The sequence below is a fragment of the Triturus cristatus genome, chromosome 9, assembly GCF_964204655.1.
Source record: "Triturus cristatus chromosome 9, aTriCri1.1, whole genome shotgun sequence".
NCBI lineage: Eukaryota > Metazoa > Chordata > Amphibia > Caudata > Salamandridae > Triturus > Triturus cristatus.
This window is the reverse complement of record NC_140592.1, coordinates 559,016,765-559,042,137: the sequence shown is the minus strand read 5'-3', so window position 1 is coordinate 559,042,137 and position 25,373 is coordinate 559,016,765. Positions and strand designations below refer to the sequence as shown.

The window sequence follows — 25,373 nt, the reverse complement described above, 5'->3', positions numbered from 1 at the left end:
TGGGAAAATCTCAGACTTTATTGCAATGGATAAGTGGCTCAATATTCCCGAAATGCATGGTTTAATTCAAAATGATTTCCTTCTTCTTGGGTCCTATAGCATGCTCTACAAATTTCTTAGTAATTTGGATCTGACGAAGAGTAATGAGTGTAAAAATCTGATGCACGCGCTATTTGAAGAAGGCACGGATAGGAAACCTGGGGAGTGGAAAAAACTTTTTGCCCCCTTAAGAGGCCCGGATCTTGCCCAGAAGGCAAAAATAAAATGGGAAAAACATGAAGGTTTGGAGGTAACTGTAAGAATGTGGACTGAAAGGAATAAACTTAATATTAATACATTACGGGGAGCCAATTGTCGCTGGATGCTATTTTTTAGCAAATAGCTGCTATATATACAGTTCCTATCCCAGGTTTATCCTAATCAATCTAGTCAGTGTTTTTGCTGTTCAAATCAGACGACAGCCAACTAAGCGCATATTATTGCACAGTGCCCTTTAATTCAGGGGGTTTGGAATGATATTGTCTGACATTTGGAGGCTGAATGTCTAATTAAATTGGATTCTAACAGTTGGCTGAAAGTTTTTTGTTACGATCCTTCCCTGCGTCTATCTGAAAAATGGGTTAAATCAATATATAGCGCAATGACGGTTGCCAGGTCGCTGCTGATTCAAAGATGGCGATCACGTCAGGTACCAACAAAGTGCGAGTGGGTTAGTAAAATGAAGGTTAGAAATAGTGAACGGCTGTTTGCAATACGAAACGAGGGGATTAAGAAATTTGGGAAGTAGAATTGCTCAAGCCAAATTCCGACCTAGTCCTTGAGAGCAACAGAAAAAGAATTAAGTGGGAAAAATTAGCAGCCAGTACAGATAAGCTTCCTCGATTTTATAATAATCTTATCCCTACTTTGGAGAAGATGGCGTTTTTAAGCGATAAACCATGTTCAGAGGCCAATAATGAACAAATTTGGCTGTACCACGAAGAACTTGTTATGTTTTTATCTGTAGACCTATTTAATAATGGTCCGAGGAGGGGTGGTGTAAGGAATCAGTGCACTTGGTATAATGCGGCGTGCCGTAGTGCAAGGAGGGATCTCCTGCTGAGTATTAAGAACCGCAAAGACAGGTCGGAGATTCAAATTAGGAGACGAGAATATAAGAGGCTCATTGCTAATGCTAAAACAGAATGGGACCAGAATAAATGGGAAGAACTCGCAAGATCCTTAGCCTCTATGGACTCAAGGAAGTTCTGGCGAATTGTCAGTTCAGGTTCTGGAGAATTAGCCCCAGCAATAGAGCCAAACATCTCCTCCAAGTCCTGGCAGGAGCACTTCCAATCTTTGTATACAGAGGCCCCAGGACGTGGGGGCTGTAGTGCCATTCCGTTAGTTGATAATTGCATGGCAGGGGATCCATTTACAATAAAGGATGTTCGGGCAGCCATAACTGGTTTGTCAACCGGAAAGGCACCCGGACTGCATGGTCTCCCTGGCGATCTTTTTAAACAGGAGCCAGATATATGGGCCCCTTATTTTCTGGTCCTATTTAATGCGATTTTAAAGGGCATGCAGGTACCCCGTACTTGGCTGGGCGCAGAGGTGGTCCCGATTTTTAAGAAGGGTTCGCCCCTGCTCCCATCCAACTACAGGCCCATCAGCCTGATAGATGTTTCGCAAAAGCTCTTTGGAAGGCTTATCCTAGACCGTTTGGAGAATTGGATAGAGGAAACCGCCACTATGAGTCCTTTTCAGGCTGGGTTCAGAAAGGGGGTATCCACAACGGACCAAATTTTTCGCCTTAGTCTTATTTATTGGAGGACGGCACTTGTTGAGGGGGGCTGCCTGTACACGATATTCGTGGATCTACGGGCTGCCTTCGACCTGGTTCCTAGATCCAAACTTTGGAGTGTCTTGGGCGATTTGGGAGTCCCGTCAGACATCCTGGCTATTCTGATCAAACTACATCAGGACAATTTTGCGCAGGTCAGGTATGGCAGGATGGGAGGCCTAACGGAAAAATTCCCCGTTGACAGGGGGGTAAGGCAGGGATGCGTGCTTGCACCCACCCTGTTTTGCCTCTTTGTCAACGGGGTCGTCGACCACTTGTCCAGGTTAGATGATATCGATGCCCCCAAATTGAATGGCAGCAGGGTGCCCGCCATAATGTTTGCAGACGACACCCTGCTGCTTTCCAAATCCCCCATGGGAATCCAGCGGATACTCGATGGGTTCCTAGAGTTTTGTACTGAGAGGGGTCTTGAAATAAACGCCTCAAAGACAAAATTTATGATTTTGAACCCTACCCCCTCCACTCGCCCCAATCCTTTGTCAGGCACGGCGCGTCTGGAGAGGGTTACCACATTCGAGTATCTGGGAGTAACCCTGAATGAGAAAATGACATGGGGGACACATATGACTAGGGCAAATTTGAAACTATCCCAGAAGGCGGGGGGCGTTCTGAGAATGGTGGGTAAATCCATTTACCGCCCACTGGGCCCTATGATACAGATTTATAAATCCCAAGCACGGGGCTCAGTTGTATATGGGGCGGAACTTTGGGGCCATGTTTCTGCAAAAACTTTATCAATTACAGAAAATAAATTTCTTAGACAGTTAGTGGCCCTTCCCTTGAGCACACCATTGCTTCCCCTCAGACTGGATCTAGGTTTAAAGCCAATTGCTGAGGAGTTAGGCTTAAAGCCCTTAGCTTTTTGGCGACGAATATGGAGTAGCCAGGACCTTGGTGACTATAGAAATGAGCTTCGAGAGTTCTTGGCTCTACCAAACACCAGTAACATTCCCTGGCTAAAATACATAAGGAACACATGTGAAAGTTTGGGTCTTCCGGAATTATGGACTGACCCTGCGACCTCAAGTAGGAGGATCTCCAGGAAGGCACTCTCACAACTTTATTACCAGCGGAAGTTGACCATTGATATAGGTAATACACGGGTGGGATCATTGACCCACACATTTTTACAATTTAAAGATTTCTACCAAATGGAAAGTGTATTAGATGGCATGAGTCCTGTGCTGGCAAGAAAACTATATCTTCATTGGAGATATGGCTCCTTGCCATTGAGGGCCTTCACTAGCTCTTGGTCCAATCCATCAGCAGTAGAGCAGTGTCCAGCATGCACTCATCCTTATGAGAGTGACCTACATGTGCTCTTTTTCTGCAAAGCTTACCAAAGAGCGAGGAGGTATTGGCTCCTGCCTATTCTTAAAAACATGGGCTTTAGGAAATATCTCCCCGCCTTTAGAATCCTCAAAACTGATTTGTCAACCCCGATTGTCTTTGCTGTAGCGAAGTATTTAATGGCTATGTGGCACATACGATCGCGTGTTCTGAAGGAGGGGGATATTGTATAAAGTCTCAAGATATTGGTTTACCTTTATTATGGATGTTAATGTCTGAACCATGCAATTCTTAAGCTCGTGTGTAATTTAAATTTTTTTTTTTAAAAACATTGTAATTTAAAATTTTAAATAATGTTATGTATTTTTATCTTTGATGGTCTAAATGACCGAGAATAAAGATCATCGAATATTTAATTTGGGAGTCATATTTCGACTAAATACTAAAGAGAGCTTAAAAATGTCAATGTTCTGTTAATACGATTTAATATTATTAGAAGCTTCTTACGTTGTTATATTTGTATACTTTATTCCACTTTAATGCACTATAAGACATTTTAGTCACTAAAAAAAATGTTTTAAGAAAGTTGGTACTGTATTTGGTTCTTGGGGATGATATACTAACTACCAGAAGCTCTTTTTGCTGATATATTTGTAGTCTCCATTTCGATTCGCACTTTAATGCACTATGGTACTTTCATTGTTCTTAAAATGAAAAGCTGGTGATGTATCGGGTCTCTTGCGATTTTTAGCTCAAAGTTATTTAGGCTTTTATTCGGATCACGTATTCTTTTTTCTTTTTTTCACTTCAGAATATGTATGGTGCATTTATTGTTCGGAAGTGCATTACTTGTTACTGATACTGTGATATATAGATGCATTTTTATAAATTTGAATTGATCTCAATAAAAAAAAAAAATACCGTCCAGGGAGCTCCTGTCCCCAAGGGCAGTCCGGATTAACCATGGACAGGCCTAACCTTCAAACACACTCTAGATTAGTATGACAGCTGCGTGATTGGAAAATAAGGATACCAGTTTTTCATATGCAATTCGGTCAGTCAGGGCACGGCTGCACAACGACTTACCGGAGACATAAATCTCAAAACTTCTCAATAATGGAATTGTAAGTAGAAAAAAAAATTGGACATTAGCCTCCTCCAATAACCTCATCCGTAACACGGCTGGCATTTTATTAAGTGAAAATCCGATGTCAAAAACATTTTTTTTAATTGTTCCCTGACTGGAGGCTTTTCGTTACCCCTAGTCTGACTTTTCATGATGGAAACATCAAAACAGCTTCGGATTAGTTTAGTGTGGAAGTATGATATGCCCTTGGTCTGGCGTTCGGCCAGCCTAGTCCGCTGTGCGGTTTTCCCAAATAATTCGTGTATTCCCTGCCCTTCGGCTATTTTCCAACACAAACTCCTCCTCGGGCCTAGCAGAAGCGCTGATCTTATCTCACAGCGGAGTTACAAACGATAAACAATACCCTGGAATAGGAAACTTTGCGCAAAATCGACACGCAGATTTAAACACTAAGCCCCACCCCTAACAGCATACGGGAAGGAAGCTCAGTACTTGGACACCACGGACGGAAAGGACCGCTGGAAGACCTGGTCTCACTCCCAGTTTCAGTGCTACCACACTCCCGTGGTGAAAGAAATCATCCAAAGGGACAAGGCACATGGAGGGTAAGTGCAGGAACACCGGCAGGGCTGGAAAATACCCCGCCCCCACCAGTCCCTACAAGGTCACTTTCAAGTACACGCCGTGTGTGGCCCGTCCCAGATTTAAACTTTAAGCTCCGCTCTAGCATAGTACGGGGATGGAGATAAATACAGGTTGTGTTACTGCTCGGCAGGGGCGCAACTAGACCCGAAGGTTTGGCATGGTGGGGGGAGGGTGATGCTAGCACTCCTAGCCAGGGTTGGCGCTAGCAATGGGCGCACACGGTGCAACAGTCCTTTTTTGGCGACCCCTCCCCCATCTGCTCGTTCTCCATGAATTCCCTCCATATAGTAAGGGGGTCCAGGCGTCCCGGAAAATTAGCTCATGTCCCGGTTTTTAGAGGGTCGGCTGAAAACGGAGGGAGGTGATTTTTTATGTTTTACAATGCAGGGATAGTTAGCAGTTTTTTCAGGAAGGCAATTTAATTAAACGGCAAGCTTACTGGGTTTAAAAAATGTATTTTATGTATGTTCTTCCTGCCTGCTCTGGAATGCTCTGCTGAGGAGCGCTGTCATCTGTGCACTTACTTGAAGTAAAATTGTAGTCCTTCTGTTTTTGTGAAATGTCCCAGTTTTTGGATTTAAAATTATGGTCACCCTACCTCAGTACTATTCACCAACAAAGCACCTGGTCTCTCTATAGCACCTTTCTGACAAACGTTTCATTTTTTTATAGTGCTACTCATAGTTTACTCCCACTCAGTTCTGTGATCTGCATGCTACACGTTCTTTGTAGCAGGCACATTAACCCTCTGCGCTGTGTAGGTGGCAGGAATGCCAATGTGAGTGCACGGTGAGCGAGCTGACAGTCTGAGAGTAGGGTAAGAGGAGTGACTGCAGGGCCGGTGCTAGGCATGGGCAGTGTGGGCAGCTGCCCAGGGCCTTGCACTCAGCCCACCGGCATGGGGCCCCGCATCAGTTAAACACACCACCAGCCCTCTTGTACTCCTGCCGATTCAAGAGACAAAAAGGAGTCTCTTTGCAATTGGGCCCGTGAGAGGGAGGGGGCCCTCCCGCCCTCCCTGGGCCTCTTGGGGATGGTGTCCCAGTTGCAAGGGGATACATTTTGCATGTTTGTCCATGCAGAGACACTGTGTGAGGCCCATTGTCAGCACTTTTAGCACCCCACTGGTTAAACTCTCAGCCCCCAAGCAATTCTCACACCTTCAGCCTGAATTGAGCTGTAAAAGAGGTGCTTGTAGGTGGCTGAGACGAGGAGCTGCGGTCCAGGAGAAGTCTGAACAAAGCAGCTTCTGGAGCCCTGAATATGTCACGTATAGAAATTACGAGGGGCCTCGCACATTCCCTTTCGGCCCAGGGCCCTAAAAATCCTATAACCGGCCCTGTGAATGCATGGTCAGTGAGGGGGGCAGGTGAGTGAAGAGTCACATGAGTGCAAGGTGAGTAGTGTGCTCGTGTGACTGCAGGGTGAGGTACAGAGTTAACAGCGCATGTGCATTGTGAGTGCAGAGTGATCACTGTGAGTGCAGGGTGACCGGGTGAATGGTGTGAGTGCATTGTGATCGCTGTGAGTGCAGTGTAAAAAATGTGCTGGTTTATGAAAGGCTGTTCTAATTCACTCCTTTAGTAGAGCTGAAATCCCCATAAGACAGGTAAAAGCGCTACAAAAAGACCTACCACAGGAATTGGGCTTGGAGAAATAAAAAACTTGAAGATTTTGCTTTATTGCAGAACATTCTCTGCTCCAGTACATATTAGGCAACATTTGAAAAAAATTCCAGTGACACTTCGCAGCACAGCTATCTTCTTCTTACTTGAAAACGTATCACATCCACTACCCCAAAGCTCCACCCACTCTACATAATTAGCATAAATTTACTCCGCCTACTTGTCATAGTGCAGATTATAGGGTCTACTCCATAAAGAGATGGGAATTTCAAACTTAAGACCACAGTAGCTGAGTTGGAAAAATTCCCCCATTCAGCTGCATTGGAGAATTTTTCCAACTTGGCTATTTTGGCCTAAAGTTTGAAATTCCCATCTCAGTTCCCTGCAATTCACTCTGAAGTGCAATTGCTGGCACTGTGAGCCTGCCATGAATGTGGAACAGCCAAAAACAACAAAACATTTCGGATGCTGATATTTTAGATGCTCACTTGTTCAGTTGTATCATTTTTAACACACTATCCGCCATCCAACGGGCTACATACTTCCCTTTTCCTGCTGCAAAAATTCCTGCATAGAAATTTATGTGTGGTGAAGGGGAGGTAAGTTGCTTGTCAGAATATTGAAATGTATGTAGCTGGAGTGCAGTGGAATGTGGCAGCATAAATGTTCCTGCTGCCCCCATGGTCCCTTTTTTTTACTGCTTTTAAGTGGACAAATATCGTTGGCAGCTTAACATATTGCCAATGCAGTTTGACAAAGCTTCACAAAACTTTCCAGAAAAAAAGTCTCATCCATCTCCGCTCATTCCCGGAAAAGTTTCAGAGTGATCTGTCAAGCAGTGGCTAATAAAAAGGAGGATCCCAAATGCATTTTCCCCATTCAATTTTCTGAAGGAAAATTAGACAGAGCTACAGCCAAAGCCAGGGCGGTTTTCACAGCATTAAGGCCCCCAGGCAAAGCAGTGCACTGGGCCCTGCCTTCACAACCACTCACAGGAATAAAAAAGTTTAAGGGAAAATTAGTGTTAAATTCTGGTCTGCATGTTGCCTTTATGCTCGTGGGGTCCCCAGGCAACAGCCCAGCGTGCCCATGCAATAAGACCGAACTGGTCAAAGCCACTGAAGGGTAGAAAGAAAGATATTGATCCAGAAAGTGCGTCTTTTGTGATTTGGCGTAAATCAGTTGAGTAGATTTGGAGAAATTAGCGCTCAAAAACGTTGTATATTTCACGCCGCGGAGGATCAAGAAAGATGTGGCCGCAGCCATCTTAGGATTCGGTGACCGAGTCCCCTGTCCTGTAAATAAATGCAAAAAAAGATATAACAGGGCAGGGTAGGGCTGTGGCTCAGATTAAAAAAAATGATGGTCTCCCGTTGTTTATTAATATATCCCCGAGGCGTGGTCCAAGGTGTGGGTGGTGGCGCATTATTTTAATATGGGTGAAATATGCAACCACCCGTCTCTGAGCCTTTGTGAGACCCTGGCGACCCCATCGCCTGGGGCCACAAATAGTAATACGGGAAGGTAGGGCATTCAGCCCAATTTTCCTTGCTTTTCATAGGCCCCGAGGACACCGTCGCACATAGCTGATAATTGATATTTAATGGACAGGGGCCTGCACCCCCCTCCCCGAGCATTAAAAGGGCCACGGGAACTCCATCCCCTGGAGCCCTAAAAATCAAATAGGGGGTAAGTGTGCATAGGGCTCCCCTCCCTGAGCCGATCATTGCCCCTGGGGACCTATTCCCTGTTGTCAGACCTTTGTAGTGTCCTGGGGACCCCATTCCCAGGGACACTGCTGTTTTCTGCCTGGGAGAGTGTGGGTGTACCCTGCCCACACTCTCCGAGGCAGAAAGCGGAATTTTGCTCCCTCCCAGCGGGAGTAGTCAAAATATTCTGCACCTGCTCGGATAGGAGCAAAAGAATGGTGCTGTGTCTCACCAGTACCTAGTATATTGCTGGCTGAGATGGCAATGTGCCCCTCCCCGCAGCCCCCAACAGGTCAAGGATTGTGGGTCCCCTTGATGGGCACCGACCAAAAATTGAAGTGGTCAGCTCCCAGAAAGGGAGCTGGCTGGGGGTGTGGGGACCCTGGGAGTCCCCTGTGGGCCCGAACAGATATTGAGCTGTGGGTGCCCTGGGGGGTACCGGGGTACCCACTTAATAAAAAATGACGGCTTATGCTGGCATTCACAATGTGTGGTGGCTATGGAGCTGGCTGGGGTCACTGGAGCACTGGGGCTCCACCTGTGGCCCCCAAAGAAAATGAAATATGTGGGTGCCGCAGCAGAAGCTTCTCATTTATAATTCACTGCTCCAGCAAGGAGTGCCCTATGATGGCCAAGGCCATTTTTTAATTATTTATTTTGTTGGTGGTGGTGTCTCTAGAAGGGGTAGGTGCACCACCATTTTTAGGTCGAGGATTCGAGACCTCTTGTATATACTTTAGTATATACTTATATGTGTATGTACTTTGTGGGCTCTGGAGATCAGCCCTAGGACTTGTCTGCTTCCTCTTAGGGACTTTTTTTTTCTGTCCAATTGCCTCTATTTATCTGTCCTGATAGAAAACGACCAGTAGAGGTCAGTAAAATACCAGAGTTGCTTTCTACTTGTTCAACTGCCTCCATTTAACTGTGTTTTTTTTTTGTCCTCATTAGTCTCTTTAATGGAAAGAAAAAACAATGATGGTCTTCCACTTCCACATGTTAATGGGCAATCGAAACCTGAGCTCATGTGCTTTTTAGCAGGTCGGGTAGGCTAGGGAAACAAACGGAGATCGTAATTCTGTGTGACCCTTGGGCATGATCTCCGTATACCCTATATATTTTTTTTTTGTCTCTCTCAACCCTCTCACTATCCAGCTGGGGGACTAGACAACAAGAACCTAATCCCAAAACCTGATGAGGCTGAGAAGGCTTAATCATAGGACCATTAAACCACTCCTGTTGGTATTTAAAACATCACACCATTCGAAAAAAGGGAGCCAAAACTTGACATTTCTAGAGCTCTTCCTGTCTAAAGTAGCTATATGTTTAATGGAACACAATCCAGTTATCCAGGCTAGGGGGGAGGGCAGCCACCCACAATTTACATATCTCCCTCCATGCCAATAATACAGCATACAAAATAAGCCTTGCCTGATTTTTAGTAGTTATAACTTCTGGTTCCATCTGTCCAAAGATAACAAGCATAACGCTTACCTTAACATTAAGCTCCAACATTTCAGACAGTGCCTTACATACTTCACTCCAGAAATATTGCAATTCCGGGCATTCAACAAACATGTGGACATCATCCTCATATTACCACACTTCGGACAGGGGACTTCACCTCCTCTCCCAAACTTTGACAATTTCAGAGGAGACCAATACGCTCTGTGAATAGAAAAGAGATGATTTCTCCTCAGGTATGCAGGCTTAACTGTTTTAAATAGCATAGACATAGATACTTGACAGTCATTTTCCAGCGATGGTTCCGGCAAGTATTTCCCCCATAATTCTGTATGCAGCGTAAAATCTCCATCTTCGATATCAACCATTAACCAGTAGGTGGTCACTAACTCCTTCTTATGGCTTGACTCTTGTTTTAGTCGTGTTTCCAAGTTGTTCTGTTCACCTATCTTTATTTCTGGGTCTTGAAACCAACTGCACATTTGAAGGTATTTAAATCTAGATAAGCGGAAGTTTGCTTCTTGGCTACATTCTTCCCAAGAAATAAGCTTGCCATCTACTTTTAACTGTTCCCAACGTATGAGGCCCCCCTCTAACAGCGGTTTAGCTATAGTATCTTTTGTCCATTCCGGGGAACCGGGTCCATCCCAGATAGGGGCCAAATAACTGTAGTATGGAATTTTTCGAATTTTTCTGACCTTGTACCATGTCTCTGCAAGGCCACTCCGTATCCTTAGCCTGGCCTTTTTGAAAAATTTTGGGTCAGCATATTTGAAGAGAAACCCCTCTTTGCCTCCTGGTTCCAGACTTGAAATTGTCAACCACAAGCCCCCTGTCAAAGTTTGACTAGGTGTGTTAAAAAGGCACTTCCCATTTTTTAAAGGAAAAGCCCAAGAGCAGAAAAGTAAGTCCGGCAGGGCTAAGCCCCCTTTCTCAACCCTCCTTCTCAGCTTTTTCCAAGCTATTCTTGGTCCTTTACTTGCCTAGATAAAAGTACAGAGCCCACTTTGTAGCTTCTTCTTCTTCCTTTTTTTAATTTTTTTTTTTTTTTTACATTTATTTGTGATTTTATCAATACATAACAAAGCAGAGTCACACCAGGTACAGCAAGTGGGTATCCCACATTGATATTCAGTTTCCAATGCACCTTATTACTTCCAATAATTAATTTGAATGAACATAAGTCAATAAATAGCAATGACACAAGATTATTAGTGATATTACCTCAATCTCACATTTGTACCAGCTTGGAGTATCGCATACATTTAATGACTTCTCACCACTCTCTTTATGGCACTATCTGTGGGGTATGAGTATTCTCATTATCATGGGTTAGGAGATATCTTTGCAACGGTCCCCAGATGTCCTTGGGCTTAGAGGCAGTAGTTCAGTATATGTGGTGGTCTGCTCTTGACAATACATCAAATCAGCAAGCCACTCCTTAAACTTCAGAGCACGGCCCCTCCCCCACCTACAGGCCACCCTCCGTTTTGCTAATAAAAACGATATAGCTACAAATTTCCTATACTTTTTAGGCATCTGTTCCATATATCCTAATAACGCAAGGAGTGGATCTCTGACCAGCACACTTCAGAGCACGGCCCCTCCCCCACCTACAGGCCACCCTCCGTTTTGCTAATAAAAACGATATAGCTACAAATTTCCTATACTTTTTAGGCATCTGTTCCATATATCCTAATAACGCAAGAAGTGGATCTATGACTAGCACACTATCAATCATTTTCTCCATCGCTGTAAACACCTGTTCCCAGTACTCCTGTATTTTCATACAGTCCCATGCTAAATGCATAAATCCCGCCCCCGATTGCCTACATCTTTCACATCGGTCATTATCCGTTAATTTAAATCTGAGTTTCTTCACTGGCGTATAGTATAGTCGATGCAGATATTTATAGTGTATCACCCGCAACTTGCAACTAGCCGAAATCTGCGCTGTTTGGAGGCAACACTAATGCCACTGTTCATCCGAGATGTCTCGCCCCATATCCTCTTCCCAGTGCTGTCTGGCTAGACTAACAAGTCTCCCTCCATGCATGTGTATTGCATTGTACAAACCAGACACAAGATGCTTTCCATCTTGGGACCCCAACATCTGGTGTAACAGTTTCAGACATTCCGGTTCCTGCGGAAAGTCGGGGAGGAGCGACCGCATTCCTTGCCGCAGCCGCACATATAGAAACATATCTAAAGGCGTATATCTCATATCCTGCATAAAGTGTTCGAGCGTGCGCAGTTTTCCATCATGAAATAAGTCTCCCCATGTACTTATATGAGCCCTTTTGCATAGATCAAGGAATCCCTTTTCCTGCAACAGGGAGAGGCTGGGGTGATAAGTCAGTGGTAATCTAGGGGGAATAAAGGAAAGGCATGCCTAGGAGTACTGTTATCTGGCGCCAGGCATCAACCGTGCCAATTATTGTGGTAGGTGGCTCCGCACGCGCCGGCCCATGTATAAGGCCATTAAGCGGTATTGGCTCTGCAAGCCAGTCCTCCACCGCCACCTGGGGCATAGAGCGAGGGGGGTATACCCAGTAGTAGGCATAATGTGCCTGGGCGCTTAAAAAGTATATTTCAAAGTCAGGAATATCAAGCTCTCCTTGATCATATGGCCTGGTCAATATTGACCATCTCAGTCGCGGTTGCTTCCCTCCTCAAAGCAGTCTGATAAGTTCAGAGCGTAAGGTATTGAAGAAATGTTTCCCAGGATGGTAGGGAATATTGACAAATAAGTAAAGGAATTGCGGGAGTATTATCATTTTTATGATGGACGCCCGTCCTGTCAACGAGAGGGGTAGTGAAATCCAGTGTGTGACGTTTGTAGTTAAGCGCGCCATAGCTGGGTCATAATTAGCTCTTATGGTCTCCTCCCTGTCTCTGGTTATCTGCACCCCTAGATACTTTAAATCGTCATGGCACCACTCTAACGGAAAGTCAAGAGGGAACGGGGTTACTGCTTCCGTAAGAGGAAACACCTGGGATTTCCCCCAGTTAATACCTACTCCTGATAGTCTGTCAAATCGTATAAATTCTCGTAATAGGGGATTTATGTTGTCCTGCGGATCTCTTACATATAGCGTTATGTCATCCGCATAGAGTGATATCAATAATTGCCTGAGGCAGCAGCGGAACGCTTTATCACGGTGAACTTGCTGTAGTTTGGAGGCCAATGGTTCCACCACGATGGCAAATAAATGCGGGGACAGTGGACACCCCTGACGGGTACCTCTGGATATTAGGAGCTGTTGGGATAAGTGCCCGTTAACCAATATTCTAGCCAAGGGTTGATCATACAACAGTTGGAGCCACAATAAGTACAATCGTGGGAACCCAATCCTCTGTAGCACCCCAAATAAATAATCCCATTCCACTGAGTCAAACGCCTTGGTGGCATCTAAAAACACCGCAGCAAATGGGAATTCAGGTGCCACCGCCTGGATCAGCGAGAACAGGGTCTGGAGGTTATGGGATGTCGCTCTGTCCGGCACAAATCCTGATTGGTCTGGGAGTATTAGCTAATCCATAAGAAGGGACAAGCAATTTGCCAACACTTTTGCCAATATCTTTGTATCACAGTTTATCAGTGACAATGGTCAATATGAGTCACACGATTCAGGGGGCTTCCCTGGTTTCAGCAGAGAAGTGACTATAGCTTCTCTCATCGAGGGGGGCAGTATCCCTACCTGCAGGGATTCCTCATAAACCTCTTTTAGCACTGGCGCCATGATATCTATATAACTTTTTTATAAAATTCAGCCGGTAATCCGTCCGACCCCGGCGTTTTACCATTTTTTAACTGCATTATTGCTTCCCTTATTTCATCAAGCTGAAACGGAAGGCACAGAAATTTCCGCTGCGTATCACTGAGCCATCCAAGTGCCACCTCCCCCAAAAAGTCATCTAGATCAAGTGATCCATGTCTTTAAGATGTGTAGAGCTCCCTATAGTGAGCTCAAAATGTTTCTAATATATCTAATGAGTCTCGCCGTGGTGTTTCGCCAGGACCCTGTATTTCCAATATGCGCATGGCAAAGCGAGGATGTCGTGTTATTTATGCCAATGCCTTCCCTGGCCTCTCCCCTTATCCATATTTATGGGCTACCCAATAACGCCCTCTATGTTTCACTTCTCGTTGCGCCGCTTCCTCATATTCTGTTAATTTCTCACGAAAGTATTTTCCCAGTCACTCCCCTCTCCATCTGACTTTCTTTCTAAATCCTTCAATTCCTGCTCCAGACTTTGTAATGTTCGCTGCAAGTCCCGTAGCACACCAAAGCTCTTTGAGAGGCAGAAGCCTCTTATAGTCACTTTAAAAGCTTCCAATATCACTTCTACCCTGTCAACCGATCCCCTGTTCCTAATGAAGAAATATTGGATCTCCTCCCCCAGCTCAGCGTGGAAGACCATGTCCAATAAGGCCGTGGGTTGCAGCCTCCAGCTCGGCCTAGGACTATCATATCCCGGCATGGATAGTGTTATCTTTACTGGGCAATGATCCGAGAAGGTTCTGGCCAAGTGTATTACACTACGTATGACCGATCCTAGCCCTCTCGACAGCAAGCAATAATCAATCCTTGCCCATGTCCCCCTATGTGAGGTAAAGTGCGTGCCCTCCCGCGCCTGTGGGTGCATGTGCCTCCCGCTGTCTATCAGACTACCTTCCTCAATGATGCCTTGCAGCGCCTCCTGCGCCTTGTTATAGTGGTGAGGTGCCGAGTTCGATCTATACAGGTGGGGCTGAAGTGCAACATTAAAATCCCCTCCCCCATATTATGTGAGTGGAACCAATTGTCAATATTTTACTCCACAGGTCGTTAAAGAACATTGGGCTATCCGTATTGGAGCCATAGCAGTTTATAATCGTGATAGAATCCTTTCCCAGTCTTCCCCATACAATAATGTACCTGCCTTGTGAATCCTCTATCACTCCCATCTGTTCAAATCGGACGTGTTTTTTAAATAGTATCGCTACACCCAGAGCATACGAGGAATATGACGAGACGACATCCTGCCCATCTGCTCGCAAAGCGACCACTGGCCCTCGGATCTATAGGGGTTTATTGCAACATTGCCACATTTATTTGTTGCCTATCCAAATAAGCTAACACCTGCCTCTGTTTTCTCGCATATCCCAGTCCCCTGACATTCAAGTCAGTACTCTCAATGTAGTGTTATCCCCCTGTGCCATTGCCGCCAATTAATCCCAATTGGGTCGTGTTCCTCAAGCATGTACTTTCTGAGCTATGCATTCTTTGGAAACCTCTTGCTTTGCATAAAACCACCTGCGTCCACACTTCATAACTTCTTTGATATTCCCACTCCTCCCCCTCCCCCACCCACTGAAGCATCCCAATCATGCCAGAAGTGTACGACCCCCCCACCCTCCCCAATGCCCATTAACCTTCCCTGTTTTGAGTGTTAGTCCAGCTTCTCCCCTTATCAAACTCGAGAAGCAGTTATAGGGAAGTCTATGGAGCAAAAAACTGTGATGGGGTATTCCCCGATGGGGTATTGCCTTTGGGTGGCTCACAAATTCCTCTAGACTATCCAGGTGCATCCTTCTTTCTCTCTAGTTCCTGGACAGTGTTCAAGGGTGGCCGTCTGTGTCAGTACTTAATACTCTTCACTCTGCATTTCTTACCCTGAGTGTATCTCACTCCCCTGTTATAGTGATGTTCGTCTCCGCTTTCATGATCCCCCACAGTGAATGTGGGCAAGGTCACACGCTCCCTTGTATAACAGTGCTCCTGCCCATTGCCAGCCATTGCATTGCTATCAATCCATATCTGGTGAGGGAGATCGCTGCGAGTCCTCCTGTCGTGATGTCGGACTTGTCTGTCTGCGCAGATTCTGTAGGAACTCGTCCACCTGCTGTGGCTTGGTATAAAACGTTTGTGTTCCCTGATGTGTAACTCGAAGACAAGCCGGAAATTTACGACGTTCCTCCTGCATATGTAGTGTGAAATCTGGAAACATTGCAAAAGGTATTCCCTCGTAATTCAAGTCTCTTTTCTCTCTGGCAACTCGTAACGCAACGTCTCTGTCCCTGTAATTCAACAAGCGGGCGATTATGGGTCTGGGGGTACACCCAGGAGGTGGTTTCGGCCCAAGGGAGCGATGAGCTCGTTCCACTATGAAGTGAGGGGAGAGTAATTCTATGCGCACCACAGCCTTCAGAGAGCTTTTCAATATACTCCTCCATTTTTCCCCGTGTTGGTACTCTCTGGTATTCCCAAAACTTGTATGTTGTTTCTGCGACGGCGCGCTTCTATGTCCTCGTTTTTGGCTGCGATGATTTTAAGCAATTTATCAAGCTGCGCCGTCTTCTTTTGTACTTGCTCCGTAGTGTCTTCAACATTAGATATACGCTGCTCAGCTTCTTTTAACCGTGTCTCGTGACCTTCCAGGGTACGGGCTAGTGCATCCATCTGCGTCGCCATCGTGTCCATTTTGCCTCCGATGTCCGTAAACCCCTGTCTCATCTCCAGCAGGAGTGCTTTCAGATCTTCTCCTGTCGTAGATTCCTGTGTTGCCTGTGCCAACTCTGCTCCCAAGTCTAGCTCTGCTTGTTGTGGCTGTGCTGTTTTCTTGGCATCGAACTTTAGCCGTGGTTGACGAGTGTCTGTCTTCCCCATCTTGCCCCTAATTGTGTTTCCAGCGGCCTTTGCTTAGTAGTTTGAATGTGCGCACCAGTATTATTCTTCAGCTGTATTACCAGTCTCTAGTCGGGCAGTGTAAAAGCATGCAGCAATTTAGTACTTCAGCTCTCTATGGCATCATCTCCTCTGTCAACAGGGACTCTCCACACTTGGCCCCGCAGGCGTTCATGCACCAGCGTGTCTCATGCACAATGAATATTGATTATGTTATAGGCTCTGTTTGTGCTCACTTATCTCGCAATGACAATCGGCGGCGAGTTCCCTTGTAATTCCCCTGCACGGTATATCCTTCTTTCACCAGCTATTCTCTTGTGTATCCAGTGGTTAGGTTATGAGCACATGTGCATATCTTTTTCATTCGCCCAAGCACTCCTGCAAGTGTGAAGACTTTCTGCTCTTCTCCTCTAGGCTCGCGTAGGAAGACCAGCCCTCAACCATGCTCACTCCGACGTTTACTGGTCACTGTGCTGCATAATAGGGCCCCCTCGCTCCCGCTGCATTTGTTCAGGGGAAATCTACTGCCGAGATGGTGTGCCATCCAACCCGGGAGCACCTATGGACCCGCGCCTGCAGACCTCCGGGCAGTGATTTAGGCCCCGCGCCTCTATTACATCTGTCTCGTCCGCAATCAACCAGCCGGAAATATGTGCCCCCAGCTGCTCTTACAGGTATCAATGCGTCTTGGTCTGCAGGCGCTGCTCGTGTTCCTACCTCCATTCCTTCGGGTGCTGCTTTATATCGCAGTGCAGCTGGCCCAAGATCGGCCGTGCTTCAACTGTTTCCCGTAAACGTTGCGGCCTCCCGGTGTCTCCGCACAGCATCCTTGCTTCTCGCCTCCGCAGCTGCCGTTTTCAGGCCGCTTACCTTATTCGTTCGTGCTCTGTAATGCCTGAGCACTCTCCGATAACTTTCAGGGATGTCAGGGCAGCGATCCGCTGGCAGCGCCGCTCGGGCTTTCCGGCCTTTCTGCCTCGTGGGGACCACGCCTCTCCCGTACGCCGCTCCGCCGCCTCACAGCTCCACACCAGAAGATCACCCGATCAGCGTCCGTATACTGGCAGATAGTCCCGCAACTCAGCTGGCCTCACACACCGCTAGTGTCGGCAATACAGCGGGGACATTTCACACTCTGTTGGGAGCTTTTTACACCGAGTGAAGTAGGATAAGTGTTGGATTTTCAGACCAGCCTGCGGGAGCCTCACTCAAGTGCAACCATTCCGCTCGTGCGCCATCTAGCATCCCCCACTTTGTAGCTTCTTTATCCATTCCTTCTTGAAAGGCAAGGGGATGGAGTCAAATAACTGTATTGATAGAAAACGACCAGTAGAGGTCAGTAAAATACCAGAATCACATTAGCATTCTCTCGTTTCCAGTCCATAGAAATTGTGTTACACGAGTAGACAATAATATTTTTTTCATCGTGGCTTTGGATTATACCATTTCCAGCTGAAACCAATATTTCTTTCCATGTGTTCCCATATCTGGCATGTCACACAGTTAGGGTCTTACTTTCCCTCCATGTTAAAGAACAGTAGATGTTTCAGCACCCAGGCTAATGTGCTACATAGCTAAATACATATAAGGTCTGTATTGCAAATGTATTGCAAATTGTATTGTAAATGCTTATTTTTATGGTGCGGGGGGGCTGCAGGGAGTGCAATGGCCCTCCAACAAAATCAAAAACAAAACACAGTAAATCTCCTGGGTCATTGAATCCATGGACCCAAGAGAGCATACCATATTTTTTCACAGCAATTCAAGCTGTAGCTGTATGCTTCTCAGCTGAAGTGCAGAGACCTCTAGTAGTTGGTTTTGTGGTTTTGTGGTTGCACTTTGTGGCCTGAAAACGTTTTTTAAAACTCAAACACACATTAATGTATTTTTAAACAGCTTTATTGAAAATATTTTGTTACAATCACTATTATTAAGCATTGCAATATGTGAATTTATGAAATATACACTTGACTATGGTTATTAGTGATTTTTTGACAAAGCCAATAGGTTTTCTTTAAATATATTAATCTGACGACCCCCTTGATAAAACCAATAGTCCCTGTCACTAATATATAGTTTTTTGAGTTTTTAACGAAGCCAGTAGATCTGTCATACGTAAAATTACACCTTTTATATTGTTATATGATATAGCCGACGGGAGAGCTGGGTGCAGGGCCTGGCTGCACTTTGCCCAACCCCTCACTGAGCACGGACAAAGGCATGGGGTTTGAAGCCCATGGTGTGGTTGGGTGCAGGGCAAGGCTGCAGGCCAGGTCTTGCTCTCAACCTGGCGCTTAGTGATGGACATCTTACTTTACGTTAAAAAAAACTATAGAAATTCACTGGAAAAAAAACAAAGTTAAAGTGACTTATAGGTAGGTATTTAAAAAACGTAGAAATGTACTGACAAAATGTTAAAGGGACGATATAGTTAGTTGTAGCATACTGTTTTAAATGAACAAAACTACTTAAATTCATCAGTTATAGTTATCTAAAGTAACTGTAACTCGTGCACAAAAGTAACTATAACTCCCTCCTATGCACTGCTAATTTCCTCCCACATTACCATGCTCATGGCATGTTCAATGACCACCTTGATAACATTACTGTAACATGTGAAATTGCATAATTGATGAAAACACTGTGCATGGCGGGGGCACAAGTTCTAGTAAATTTTGTGCACTAGTTACAGTTACTTGAGGCACCTAGCTGGTGAATTTCAGTTGTTTTGTTGGTTTAAAACCTTATGTTTTACTTTACCTTTTTACCTAACCCATAATGTCCCTTTTAACTATTGTGTTTTCAGTGAATTTTTAAGGTTTTCCAAAATACTCAACTATAACTTAGAACTTAGCCTCTGTGTTTTTTCAGTGAATATATATGATTATGTTACATTTCCCACAGGGAATTCATTAGAAATCTTTGAACAAAGTTCACCATATTTTGTATACCAACTTGGGATGTTCACATGGTTACACAAACAAAGTTAAGTGAAACTTGATCTACAATTTCTTAGTTTAGAGGATGAAGAAAGTTTATTTAAAAAATGATTGAGTTTTTCATCTTTTATATCCATTTCAATAATAAGTAACTGTTTGTGACAGCAATACAAAAGGAAAATGTGGATTCTTTGCAAAGTGCACATAGTACTACTGGCCAACTATGGGAATAATGCTGGCAACATAGAATGATAATCTGCCTGTACAGTTATAATTTGCTACATTTATGAACTGTTCATTGTAGGAAATATTTCATGTTCCTGTCATAACTAAGCATTTTGGCAGCTCTACTATCATTCATCACCATCCACTTCTCTTGGCTTGCCATCCTCACCTAACTATTATTATTATTATTATTATTATTATAAGCATTTATTGAGCGTGTAGCTACCCTAGGGCAGCCCAGCGCTAATAGTTATGCACAGACAATACCAGCGCTAGCAAGGTAGAGTAATGAAAAGCCAAGTTTTGAGGATATTACGAAAGGCCAAATGATTAGACTTGTAACGCATGTGGAGAGAGAGGGTGTTCCACATCCTGGCAGTATTATAGGAGAAAAGCCGGCCACTGCTTCTCACCTTATTTATTCTAGGAACTACTGAGAGACAGAGATTGTCCGAGCGCAAGCACCTGTTCGAACAATAGGGTAAGACAATGGATCGATTAATTTGCGGACCCTTCCCTGCTAATGACTTGTGAACAATACAGAGAGCCTTAAATGTAATTCTCTCCTGTATAGAAAGCCAGTGAAGGGAATTGAGTGCTAGTTTAGCAGATTGGCGGCTGGGAATACACAGAAGCATACTCGCTGCACAGTTTTGCACAGTATGTAACTTCGTGATAGTGGCAAGAGGAGCTCCTAAATAGAGAGCATTCCCATATTCCAGGCGAGAAAGAATTAGAGCCTGGATCATGATTCTCCTTGCAAGGACAGGTAGAAGAAGAAGAACCTTTTGAAGCATCCTAAGGTTTCCATAACAGGTGGACGCTAAGTTCAAAGCGTGATGCTTGAAATTCAACTCCCATTCAAGCCAAAAACCCAGATTTTTAATCTGGTGTTTGGGGACGGGTGCGGAGCCAAGATAAGCTGGCCACAGCAATCCTGTCTTACAAATAGGTGAATTGCCAAGGAGCATCGACTCCGTCTTGTCTCCATTTAATTAAAAAAATTAGAACTCTATCCATTTGGCCACCTTCTCCAAACATGGGCCAAGGCCGGGAGAGAGGTTGTCGGCGTGGTTTAGGGCCACAACAAGTTGTGTGTTGTCAGTGTAGGTGACAATCCTACAACCAAATAGGAGAACTATCTCAGCCAATGGCTCATATATACGTTAAAAAGGGTTTGGCTCAAAGCTGATCCCTGTGGAACACCTCAGCTGAGAGGCAACCGTTTCGATCTGATATCTCCCTCAAAAACCTGAAAAGACCTGTCTTCCAGGAAAGATTGCAACCACGCAGTGGCCCCTCCCATCACCCCCAAATCCCTAAGTCTACAGACTAAGGTTTGGTGGTTAACAGTGTCAAAGACGGCATGAGATCGCAAAGAATAATAGCCGCAGTGCCTCCTTGATCCAGGATTTTTCTGGACTCTTTGCCTACTGCTAAGAGAGCCGTTTCTGTACCCTGGTGGGGTTGAACGCCGGTCTGTGAGGGGTTAAGAAGATTGTGAGATTTCAGAAATGTACAGAGGACAAGATTAACATGTTTCTCAACAATCTTACTGATCCCTGGCAGGAGTGAAACAGGGCGATAATTCCCCAGGAAATCAGTGTTGAGACTCTGCTTTTTTAGCAACGCCTTCACCACAGCGCACTTCCACGAAGGAGGGGGACTACTCCAGTGGCAATAAGAGGCGTTGATCAGATCAAGTATCACTGGAGAGACAGTTCCAGCTACTTGGTTCAAAATAGTAGGGGGTGCAGGGTCTCTGGCTGAGCTGGATTTTACCAGAACCAAGATCGTTCCTAACGACTTGAGGTCCATTTCCTCCAGGCGGTGCTCGCTGATCAGAGGAGCAGAATCCAAAAGTGACACATTGCTGTACCAAGGCGCTTGAGGAAAAGCAGTGTAAATGTCTTGGATTTTATTGTGAAAAAACTGCAAGATTGTTGCAGCAGGAGCAGGTGTCATCAGAGGTAACTGGAGGGGAGGATGGTTTGAGAAGGTTTTTTGCAATACAAAACATTTCGCGTGGAGAGTTAGATGCCAAGCTAATTTTTCCTTCATAATATGTGGCTTGTGCAGATTTAATTTCCGCTTTATATATTTTGATGGCCTCCCTGTATTTCAATTTAATTACTGAGGAACAGCCCTTTCTCCATATTCTTTGACATTTTTTACAATTTTGTTTAAGCTCGCGGAGTTTAGGGGAGTGCCACAGCGTTCCGTTAGTTCTGACTTTATTCTGCAGGGGTGTGGAATTTAATAAAATATCTACTTGTCCATGGGACAGGTAGCTTCATAAATCTACTTGTCCTGTAACTAAATCCACTTGTCCCTTTGGCGCCATGTAGTGCACCGTCAAATAATGGCAGCACTCTCATTGTAGAAGAGCTCAGATAATCGCCTCTCTGGTTATGCCAAGCTTATATTATAGAAGGTTTTGAATACTAGTGAATTCCTTATTTTGCCTCTTTTCTGCAGATTTACCCATTCATTCTTTCATTCACCCGCTGATATCTAGCATTTCACCTTTACTTTGGCATCCATTAATTCTTTCATCAGACTTTCACCATTCTCTTTGTCCATCCATCCGCCCATCCATATTCAAACTTACCCATCTACCCCCAACCATAGCCATCCATCCATCTCAGCAATCCGTCCATTCTTTCGCTCAACCATCCTTCAGCTCATCCATCAATTTACCCTTCCACTCATCCATCAATTTACCCTTTCACTCATCCATCCTTTAGCTTACTAATCCATCCACCCTGCAACCCATCTATCTTTTCACCCTTTCCTTCATCAACACATCCATCGTCCATCCATAATCCTTGTCACTCATCCATCCTTTCATTCATCGATCTAGCAAGCCACACTTACACTCACTCCTCTATCTACCCTTTCACCCAAACATCCATCCGTCCTTTCACTCACTCACCGTTACATGTTAATTATGGGCCTTTGACTGCCGAGCTGCAGACAGAAATGCCCATCAAGAGCTCCACCCCGCTGTAGCTGCTAAAGAGAGGGGTTCACGATGCCCCTGGACAAACCTATCCTTCCAGCTCTAAATCTATCATTCAAACTCTTCCATCCCTCCTTCCTTCCACTCATCCATCCATCCTTTCGCTCATCCATCCATCCTTTCGCTCATCCATCTATCCACTTTCACCCCCTCCATCCACCCTTTCACTTATCCATCCACCCTTTCACTCATCCCTCCATCCATCCTTTTGCTCTTCCATATTTCACCCCAACCATCCTCCTTTTCACTCATATCATCCATTCACCATTTCACTCATCCTTCTACCCATCATTCTATTCATCCTTCTACCCATCAATCTATCCATCCTTCCACCCACCCAGCCATCCGTCCACCCACCCATCCACTCCACCATCCATTCATTCTCTTTCTCTCCTCCATCAATCCACCCTTTCATTCATCCTTTCACTCATCCATCTACTTTCACCCCATCCATTCATTCACCCTTGCACTCAGCCATCCATTCTTTCCCTCATCCATCCTTTCACTCATTCATCCATGTATATATCCTTTCACGTCCATTATGAACCTTTTTCTGGACCTGCAGAAAGAATAGGCCCATCAAGAACTCCACAGGTGCTGTAACTGCCACAGCAGCGTGTTCAGATGCCCCAGTTGCACACACGGAGTGAGACGAGAGGCCCAGTGCAAGGACAGAAATGAGGGTGTGCCTGAGGACCGCATGAATTCCCCATAGGGAAACTATTGAACTTTATTGTAAGCCCTAGATGATGTAGGATATGAGAGGCCAAGGGGGCGGGTCAGGACTGTCAGAGGGCAGCAGAGGGGGGTGGGGTTATCAAATACAGCCACCAGGTGAAACCTAAGGTGCACAGTAAAGGCAAAGTGCAAAGAAGGGTTTGCAGGAGCTGCATGTGAAGGAAAAGCATGGTGCTTTACTGTAGGCCCCCGGAGTCGAGGGTGAGGAGGGATCTTGGGGCCGATTGAGGCCCAAGGGTGAAGCGCAGAATAAAAGGCAGGGGGTCACAAGGTTCAAGTCGGAGCAGGAGCCAAGAGGCCGATAAGGCAGTCTCTTACATTCCAGTGATGTGAGCGTTCTGGAGCTGCAGAAGCTCCGTGTTTGTCTCGTGCTCGAAGAAAATGAAGGGACCAGGGGAGGGCCTGGAAGCCACACAAGAGCCTCAGGGAGAAAGCAAAATACTCCAGTGCTGTGGATGTTTTATACGGAGCTACAACTTTTGAGTTCAGCTCCATCATGTTGCTATTCTGCTCTGGGGAAATTAAAGTACAGGCCCCAGCTTTTGCATTGACTCTTTCACTGCCAATAAACTTCGCAGAGCTACTTATTAACTGGCTGTGACCAACAGGGTTGAACAGTTGTGTATCGGATTACCGTAAGACTGTCTACTTGTCCTTTGCACAAAAATGAAATTAAAACCTCTTGCCCGTGTAAGAAATCTAGATGTCTCCAGCGTCGGGAGATAGGAATTCCCCACCCCTGTACTGAATACACTTCTTGGGGAGAACAAGGTCTAATGAAGACTCAATCCATTTATTAAAATTATCGTTAGCAATGGTGGGATTAGAGTCAAGGGTCGGTTTGGAGTCTTCCAGAGCTGTAATCCAACATTCTAGTGGAAGTTTCGACCATAAACGTGTCTGACTCTTGACCGAGCTGGAAGGGAGAATAGGGCATGTAGGGATCCATGTGAAGGGAATTAAAAAATGGTCAGACCAAGACACTGGGATTGGATGCCTTCACAATGGCTCCTCAATATTGGTGAAATAGGGTCGAGTAGATGGCCTTTCGCGTGGGTACAACCAGTGACTTTTTGTTTGAGCTGGAAGGCTGCCAAAGCAGTAACCAGCTCGGAGGCAGCTACATGAAAGGGATCATCAAAGTGAAGATTAAGATCCTTTAATAGCGTAAAATTGGAGGGGAAGCTGGCTAAATTAGCTGCTAATTCAGGGAGAGTTTTACAAAATTGTCCTTTGGCACCAGGGGAAGGGCAAATTAAAATATCTGAGAAGATAAAGAGTGGGTGAGAATCCTATCGCGAAGGAAAGGTTCTCACAATCAGGTATAGGTCCTGCAGATGAGTGGCATTTAAGCTGAGTTTTATATATAATAGCAATGCCGCCGCCTTTGCTTGATTCCCGATCTTGCCTCTGAATAGAGTATCCCGGGGTAAGGGCTTGAACAAGGTCAGGATCTGGCTCATTGTTGAGCCATGTTTCCGTTAAAAACAGGACATCCGGAAGTTCATCCTCTAATAGGATAGAGATGTCTGCAAAATGTTTAGAAATTGATCTACAGTTTAACAGAAACATTTTGAAGGATACCTTTTTGGGTAATGCAGCTTGGGGATTTGAGAACAGACAAAATTTAAAAGCACAGTGGGGGCATCATTGTTAAAATGAGTATGGAATGTAAACATTTGTCATCTGTTACCCCTCTTAAGTGAAGAAGCTGATCCGAAGTAAAGACACGTTTGTCAGTAGGAGAACGGGCAGGGTTGGTGGCGCAGATGGGCTTGCCTTTAACCAGCCTGCGGTGCGCACACTGCGCGGTCGCGTAATGAAGCATCTTTTAGGTGTCAGCTTTAATAACTGGACCGCTGACAAAAATGGCTGAGATATTAAGCGGTGCAAATTAGCAATAGAAGATGCCCTCCGGAGCTTTTAACACAGCTCCTGATAGTCGAATTCAGCAGTAAAGTTGAAGTAAGTAAATGAAATCAGGTAAGAACAGTTAATGAAGCCTTTTTTAAGCGTAAGCTTTAACAATTGGACCGCTGACCAAAATGTCGGAGCTATTCCGCGGTGCAAATTAGCAATAGAAGATGCCCCCGAGCTTTAACACCGCTCGTA

At 45.1% G+C, this 25,373-nt stretch overlaps 1 protein-coding gene across 5 annotated transcripts in view; it reads left to right on the top strand.

The window, feature by feature from the left end:
* Window positions 1–4,651: 4,651 nt before the first annotated feature.
* GPR4 (G protein-coupled receptor 4) overlaps window positions 4,652–25,373 on the top strand; it is a 612,431-nt gene continuing 591,709 nt past the window's right edge. For 4 of the 5 annotated variants that reach the window (XM_085625561.1, XM_085625565.1, XM_085625563.1 and 1 more), the window contains exon 1: window positions 4,694–4,828. The gene's annotated coding sequence lies outside the window, so the exon portion shown is untranslated. Of the gene's footprint in view, window positions 4,829–25,373 lie in introns of all 5 variants that reach the window. The other variant, XM_085625564.1, reaches the window with a different exon arrangement.